The following is a 6,976-nucleotide window of genomic DNA, read 5'->3' as shown; positions in this document are numbered from 1 at the left end:
AATTTTCATATAAGTTATAATTATTTATAGTTTAAAAACTCAGATTACTTTTTCTCACTAGTTAATATGCAGTCATTAGCTTGTACGAAATAACTCCCCCCACAAAAAATACCCAAACAAAGGAAAAACTAAAATCCCCTAGGCAAGAGGGTGTGCAGAAGGGCGTTGAAAGTAATATTGTAGAGGAGGAGATTAGAAGTAGTGAGTAGGTGGAAATGGAAACAGAGTTGTGGGCAGGGATTATGCAGTTTTCAGGGTGAGAACAAAGGACCTGGATTTGATGCAGTAAAAGGATGAGAAAATCAAGGATTGTTCTTGAAATGGGATTGACCTGGAATGTGTCTTTGGTGGCATTTTGAGTCCAGTGCTTCAGAGGTGGAGGCACAAGGAGTGGGAGGAAGATATCATGCATTCTAAAATGCTAACTGCTAGGGTGACATCAATGGAAGTTGATTAGTGATCCATCTAAGAAAAGTATGTCAATTATGTTGTTAGCAGAAGTCAAAATAGGATGTGGACAGGAAAATGCAGCAAACAAATATGTTCATTTCCTCTTTTACATATGGGACGGTCTATATGTCCTGTCTTTCCAACAACATCAAATTGACACAAAAGAGGAGATTGATCAGATAATAACTAAAGACAATTTCTAGACTTCCACCACAAAAGACGTTGAGGCTTTCAGAGCTCAAATGTCAGCAGTACAGAGACAGGGCAAAGCAGACAGAAGTAAATCTGTCTTTCACCATATAACTCTCAAGATCAAGGTGAGGTGAGGACATGAGTGCAAAAAATCGTCTGTACTAAGCTCCCAGTAAAATGAAGGTTAAACACTGGTAGGGGACCTTTAGAATCCTTGAACTTGTGATGTTGCCCTGTTCAGTCACAGTTAAATGTTCACAGCTTACTAGACTAGTGGGGAAGCTCCCTTGTAGTAGATTTCATGGCAAAATCCATACTGCTTTTTTCTTCTGGCTAAGAGGCCACTTTAGCAACCTTGGGATTGCCAGTGCAGCTGGGACGACGTCTGCTCTTGTTTTGCTCTCTGCACTGTAAAGTGGTGTTGACTTCTGTGTGAGAAAGGCATTCAAAGGGGAAGACCTTATGAACTCCATACAGGTTACCAATTAATTCCCCAGAAAACCTTTTTGGTTCTTTTAAATAATGCCAATGGAAACTGAAGTCTGCCCTCCCCAAGTTACCTGGTTTGTATTTATCTCACATGACCTCATTCACGGAGGAAATGCATTCTTGGCACAAGGGAATTGTTTACAATAGAACTGTTTTCTCAATGACTGTGGAGCTGGAAATTGAATGCTAACATAAACATCATAACACCATTCCAAACTGCAGCTATACATAAAGCAATACTTAATTAATCTGACCTTCATAAATAACATCACAAAGTGTATAATTTTCAAGAGTGAGCCGGCCAATGTCTGTATATACCCTGAGGATGGGGAGGGAGAAAGAATGGATAAAACATACTTATTACTTTGCTAATTAATCTGCAGAAGAGCTTCAATACAACAATGATGTGTTTAGAGGAGGAGAGGGAAGACAATACAAGTAGATGAAAGCAAAGTATAAGAGCTGTTGCAGCTGTGGTTTTCTGCTTCCTCAGATTTGTTAATTTAGATCTTCCAACAGAGTTTTGCAGTGACAATTTTCTGGCTTGAGGTATTCAATATGAACCAAAGTGTGGCAACTGTAGAATCAAAGTTATCATTTAAACGTGGAAACAAGTTTGTGAATTGGTAATACTGCAGGACAAATGGCTGATATTGGAAATGTCCTTTTGCTCTTAAAGGATACATGCTCCCAAAACACATCAGCCTGTAAAATAAACGTGTCACTCTTCCAGAGGCCTTCGGGAGAAGGGATGAATTTTTGGAAGAGCAGGTAGCATGGTTATAGCCTCCAGCCTCTGGAGTCACTTGTGCCTGATCATTCATCTACTGAATTTTCTGGTTGTGTTTTCTGCCTATTGGGAAGGGCAGGGGAAGACCAGGAACCCATAGGCTGCACTGTGATGAAGCTGGAGACACCTTGGTGTGATTTCCATCCAAACTCTCCTAATGCATTCGGAAAAAGAAATAGCAGTGACAGAGTAATTTCCGTGCCATGCAAAACAACTTTTTTTATTTTCTCTTTCCAAAATAGCTTGCTTTCTTTTCTAGCCTTCCCCAACCCTCCTTTTTTTCTTTTTTTTTCTTGTAACAAGCACAGATATGGCATCTAACAGCCTCCTTAAGAAATTAGCATTAATGGTTACAAGAGATAAGAGCCATGTTAGGAATTCTGGGATTCCTGGGAAACTCAAGGTTTTAGAATAATGGCAGTGTAAGTAGGTGGTTCCTGTCAACCAGCTTTCATGATCCCTTATGTCTTGAAGTAGAATAATTAATAGGAACACAAGAGGTGCTGTACTCTATCAGGAAAGGATCTAACATACTGTCTGTCCCTATCCATTGTCTATAGAGGATACTTGGGAAAGAGGAATGAAAGTTTGGCCAGTGTACGGTGGTGACAAACGTAGGGTGACTGAAATGTGTATCACACCCAGTTGTCTGCTTAGCTGTGCTTTTCCAAACAAAAAACTGGCCCTGCTGTAGCTGTACAAAAACTCGTGTGCTGGTGGTCGTGCTGGCAGAGATCACAGAATGGTCTTTGTCTTGCAGGGCCACACAGCTCCCAGAGCAGTGCTCATGCCACAGCACCCTGTCCAGGTACCCTCTCTTCTGGAAAAATGTCAGCCTAATCCTGTGAGCCTCCCTGGAAGGAAATTTCCTGTGCTGCTGCACTCTGTGTGTCTCCTAGGAGGTGCTTGCTTGCAGCAGGGCTGGATCTCAGTGCTCTCACAGCTGCCAGCCCATGCCACAATGAACACGGGTAGGGCTGATGGCCCAGGGGCTGCTGCAGAATCACTCCCCAGGGTTGTGTGCACACAGGCAGGTGATGCTTGTAGGCAGCTGGGGTTCAGGTCGAAGTGGGGCTGCCTACTGGGAGCAGAGGAGGTGTGGGTGCCTGATCGTGTGCTGCAAAAGCAGGTGACATGTACATATATATAGCCTAGCCACCAGCTTCCTCAGGGCTGCTACAGCTGCTTTGGGAGGAATGCTCTGGAAACAAAAGTGCTCAAATCACTGTTTCAGTCTGAATTTTGTCTTCTCATTGTATTTCAAAATTTATTTAACTGCTTAGCATGTGTGGCATAGGTGTTAGAAAGGAAAAAGGAGGAAAACAATATTCAGAATTAACTACTTGTAAATGATGAACCATTATATGTTATAATTTTTTATTTTATGCTGAAGAAGCGACTGTATCGATATTTTGCATGTTGAGCAAAATAGACTAGATCTATTGAAATAAAATTAATGCCAACCCAGTAGTAAAAGCAAATATTTACTCTCTAATTTGAAAAGACATAAATTAAACTTGGGACAAAGATGATCTTGAACTTCATTTACTATGTGTTTCTTTTCATTTGGTGCACTTACTTATACCAGACTTCACACAGGAACAATTTGCTGTTCACACTTGGACATGAGACTCCTGTAGCTTGCTAAATATTCCTAGGGATGCTGTAGATTGTGGGTTGGAATAGGAGGATGAGCAGCCTACCTTCTCCTCAGGTGGCATGGAAAAGTACTGCTGAAAGTGAGCAGGCACAGGCATAGGAGGGATGATGCTGTGGCTGGTCCTTGCACTGAAAGGTTCAGAGCTAAAACATACTTAAGCATCTGCAAGAAGCGAATGCAGGCCTTTTACAATGGGGCATCCACTTTGTCTCTTGACACGAGCACCCACTCCCAACTAGTCTTACCACCTCAAAAATTATATTTAAGCAGATCATTACAATGCAAGTTCATGTTACAAGATAGCACAGCTGATATTACAGATAACAGCAGCTGACTAGATGAAGCACCAGAGACACCAACTGTGCGTTCACCTGACACTGTAACAATACCCCCAGTGCCTCACTGCCTCTCCCACCTCATTTCACTTATCCCCTGGGAGCACTCTACTGGGTCACAATCATTGAACATGTACATGAAAATGCGCTACAGGATTAGAAGTGATACACTGGGGAGTTTGAAAATGCAGTTCCACCAAAATCACCTTCCTTTCAGGTGTAGTATGATTTTCTCCACTGCTTATTGTACCTTGAGTGCTAGGGAAGTGGATTATTTTATTTCTAATGAAAAGTAATCCTTCTAATATGCAGACATGCCATAGTCTTCACTGGAAAAAGCTTAATGCTTTTGAAGGTCTTTGCCACAAAATTGGTCAGTAGAGCCATTCTTACAATCAACAGTATTTCAAGATGTGACACGCATCAGCCTTTTCTGGAGTTGCTCTGGCTTTCCACACCTTCTCCCTGCAGCCTTCCACTTGTCAGCACTGCCATACAGCCTTTCCTCCTTTTCCAGCAAAATCATTTGCAGCTCCTATCCTGCCTCACAGTTCTCCAGCTGGTTGCAGCCGCCCCCTTTCCCTAGTGTCCTAAGGAAGAGCTGAACGGCTGAGTGCATAAACCAAGGATCTGCCGACCAGAGGGATCAAAAATATGCATTGCCTAGAAATCTGTGCTTCAGGGAGATGGAAGAGAAGAAGGTGCCAGTGCTATGCTTACACAACACCTCCTGCTGCAAACTGGATAATGAGAGAAAGAGAAGAGGTTCACAGGCTTGAGAGCTCCCCTCCCCCTTTGTTTAACAAACTCAGATAAAAGTAATGTGAGGATTGCCATGGCTTCACCTTCCCTTGGCCCCTACTTGTCTGGAAAATCCACAGCTGTTGCAGTTATGGTTTCTCGGCTCCTATTATGATACTGTGACAGAGAGAGCTGTAATACAGAATTTCATCCATGGGGAAATGAGTTCCTTGGTCACTATACTTTTCTAGGTTTACAGGTAGAAGGTCTAGGTGGACAGCTAAAGGCGGGAGCCTTTCCTGGCTGTTTTCAACTATGTCCCTTAGGAATTACCATTGAAGCTACTACACTGCTTGCTCAATGTTTGTATCATGTTTTGCATTCCCTCAGAGACAGTTTTTACCTACTACTGTCATCATTACCTTCCTAGATATGTATTTTCATTAATGCTTTCACTTTTTAGCCACTTAGGGAACATTTTTGTAGTTAAACTTGCAGCAACTTCTGGCCTATGTCTACTCAGCAACTTGGTGATTAAGTTGCTCCATCCAAGCTGCTAATGTGTTTTTCAAAAATAGGAATAATTTTCTGGTTTGTATCATGCCTTTGGAAACATCTCCGTGTAATCTTTAAAGATTGACAGGTCCTAAATTTTTGCGAGTCTTCTCTGCTTCAAAACTAAGCTACCAGTTGTACCACCCCAGTTAAGCCATATCTATTATGCTCACGTTGATATGACTCGATCTTGTTACAAAAGGCCAAATTAATGACTTGCAGTCTTGGTAGGCCTCTGGTTTTCTCAAAAATTTACCTTTTGTAGGTGATCTTAGGTAGTTGCTGTGCTTGCAAACCACCACATTGCTCCCCAGGTCTTCTTTGTGCCTCTCACTGACAACTCTTGTTTCTATATCTGCTTGCCCTACCCCACATTGCTGCGTGGGACTGCATCATACTCTCCCATTGCTCTTTGCTTTATAGCTGCACTCTTAAAAATACCGGAAGAACTGAAATTACCTCCTCCAGGTTCATGCCAGGCTCTCTGTCAAAGTAGTTCAGGCAACTTTGTTTGCTCAATCTTTTAACATGAATTAAGTCTGTTTCCAGTTCCAGGTAACACACGGGATATTGACAGCACTGGCAAGAGGCTGGTGTTTATTTTTTGAATGAAATTACACAACCTCTGCCCTTGCCATCAGTCCCTACTAATTTATCTTTGGCATGCACTGCAGAGGAGCTGCTGCTGCGCAATAGAAATTTAGAAGATGTCTTGTACATAGCTCTGTTTTCCCCCTCTAACCCAAGAAACAGGTACAAAACAGGTTGCTGAACACAAGCAATTCAATCATTCCTCCCCCTTGCACTGCTACCGAGTACATCAGAGTTGCTTGTGCTCCTCCAAGTCCGTCTCCATCCTCTAACAACAGCACAGCCCATTGCCTTCCTGCTGTCAGCCTGGGAAAGGACAGCGTGTACAGATGGGACTGTCGCTTTGAAGGGAAAAACAGAAATCAGAGACACTCTGTCAGCTTCTGATTTGTTCGATGTAAACTTGCTTTGCTATAAACACTGGAAAAATATCAGAACATAAAGAGCTTTGAAACAGGATTTAAAAAGAAATCAGTGCTTTATCTTCTGTTCGAGAAAGGAAAAAAAATGGTGTGAAGGACAGAGGGTAAGTCAGACAAAAAATGAAAGAAACCAAAATTAAAAAAAAAAAAAAAAAGCAAAAACCCCAGAAAATTAGTCAAAAGCAACAGGAAAGAGGCAGGCAAAAATTGCCAATTAACATTTACATCAAAGGAAAATTCTCATCAAAACGTTTTTCTTCTTGTAAGCATAATGCATTTCCAGTATGTACTGCAGTGAAGCGAGCATGCTTTGCACAAAAGAAGGCCCAAGAGAATAAGCCAAACAGCCTCAAAGCTTGTGGAAACCATTTTACACATTTTACACAACTAGGACAAAACCCCATAGGAGCCCTGAGTGTCAGCATTGCTGCTCTTGTTCACCAGTCAACTTCCAGGGAATCTGATGCAGACTCTACATGTTTCTGTGGATTCATTTACCCCATGTAGAGCCTCAGGCTGCCCAGGATGAACTATACCACTATGTCCCACTGCTCCACAGAAACCCCATAAATGCTCCAGCACATTTGGTCCCAGCTGGGCTGAGCCCATCTAAACCTGGAATGGGCAGGAACCTCACTGTGCTCCAGGTGCTGGATGGAGGTAACTTTGCAGCGCCTCCGTGGCGTGCATTGGGTGGGTGGGCACACGGACCCTGTGTGTTTGTCAGGTGTTTGTCACCAGCGTCCCTACA

Source organism: Sturnus vulgaris, chromosome 1 (assembly GCF_052056855.1).
Source record: "Sturnus vulgaris isolate bStuVul1 chromosome 1, bStuVul1.hap1, whole genome shotgun sequence".
Taxonomy (NCBI): Eukaryota; Metazoa; Chordata; class Aves; order Passeriformes; family Sturnidae; genus Sturnus; species Sturnus vulgaris.
The sequence above is the reverse complement of the archived record's forward strand: the minus strand, read 5'-3'. Positions refer to the sequence as shown.